The sequence below is a fragment of the Guillardia theta genome, assembly GCF_000315625.1.
Source record: "Guillardia theta CCMP2712 unplaced genomic scaffold GUITHscaffold_46, whole genome shotgun sequence".
Lineage (NCBI taxonomy): Eukaryota > Cryptophyceae > Pyrenomonadales > Geminigeraceae > Guillardia > Guillardia theta.
The window spans coordinates 265,604-267,264 of NW_005434628.1; positions in this window are offsets into that span (position 1 = coordinate 265,604).

Consider the following 1,661-nt stretch of genomic DNA (forward strand, 5'->3'; position numbering starts at 1 on the left):
TCTTTTTCCCATTTTTGAGGGAACCGAGCACCAGTACGTCCAGGGCGACATAGACTGGAGGAATTTTCCTATTGGTGCTACAAAAGTTTATCACAGATCTTGTGCGACTCTTTCGGAGAAGGTAGGATAGACTGTCTCGTATCCGCCGGGAAATTTGTTTCTAGGGATAGCAGCTTTTGTTTGTTGAGCATTTGTTGTCGGGGTGCATTTCCTCCCGAGGGGGGGAGGGAGGGAGAAGAAGGTAGATCACAGACCGATCCGAGGACGCCGAAGTTCCATGACGGCCATCCCTTCTTGAGAGACTCTTCACTCTCAATCCCGTTAGGCTCCTGCTCATACATTCAGTCTCCTCCTCCACCTCTTACGCTCCTTCCTCCTCCACGCCACTCCCAACTCTTCCCGCTGCATCTCCTCTGCCTTCAATCGGCTTTCTCTCCCTCGCTCCTCCTTCCTCTCTCTTCCTTACTTGTCAAACTATCGTACTCCTCTCTTCGTTACTTGTCGAACTATCGTACTCCTCTCTTCGTTACTTGTCAAACTATCGTACTCCTCTCTTCGTTACTTGTCAAACTATCATACTCCTCTCTTCGTTACTTGTCAAACTATCATACTCCTCCTCTCTCCTCTCTCCCTCATGTTGCCTTCCACCTTCATCCCTCTCTTCTCACCATGGGTGCTATCCCGTTGCCCTTGGGTGAAAACATATTCAGGTCAGGAACCTGCGTTGGATAGTCAATAAGTGAGCAGGAGGAAAAAGATGAGGAAGGGAAGAAGAGGGAGAGGAGAGAGAAGAGCGAAGGGAGAGGGTGAGGGTGAGGGAGAGAGGAGAGGAGAGGGAAGGGAGAAGAGAGGAGAGGGAAGGGAGACGGAGAGAAAGGGAAGGGGACAGGAGAGGAGGCAGGGAAGCAAGAGGAGGGAGGGAGGAGAGAGAGAGAGGAGGGTCGGATAGCACCTCCATCGGAAATCCTTGCTTTCCGCCATCTGTAGAGCAAGTCATGGAGGGGAAGTGAATTCAGAAGCACCTTGACCTCCAGCACGTGAGCCTTCTCCTTCCTCCTGCTCCTCGTCAGAAGGCAGCAGCCGCACAAGCCTCCTCCTCACCTCCTCCTCAATCAAGTTCCCTTCCTCCTCAAAGTCTGCTGAATGCCAGCCGAACTCCGGGTTGAGCAGGGTGTAGTCCTTCTTGGCATCCTGCGTCCAAGTTAGAGCAGGGGAGAGAGGAGGGAGAAAAGAGGAGGGAGAGAAGAGGAGGGAGGAGGGAGGAGGGAGAAAAGAGGAGGGAGAGAAGAGGAGGGAGGAGGGAGGAGGGAGGAGATAGAGCAGTAAACTGAGCAGGTGGAAAGGAGTTGATGGGAAGGGGACAAGAGGAGTCGAGGGAGATAGAAGAGGATCAGAGAGTGGGCTGATACCGCAGAATATACAGGCAGCCTGAGCTCAAAGTCCTCTCCTTCATCTTCGGGAACTTGTTTCGCCTGCTAGCATTCAGTCCCAGGAGATCAAACGTAAGGAGAGGAGAGGAGAGGAGAGGAGAGGAGAGGAGAGGAGAGGAGAGGAGAGGAGAGGAGAGGAGAGGAGAGGAGAGGAGAGGAGAGGAGAGGAGAGGAGAGGAGAGGAGAGGAGAGGAGAGGAGAGGAGAGGAGAGGAGAGGAGAGGAGAGGGAA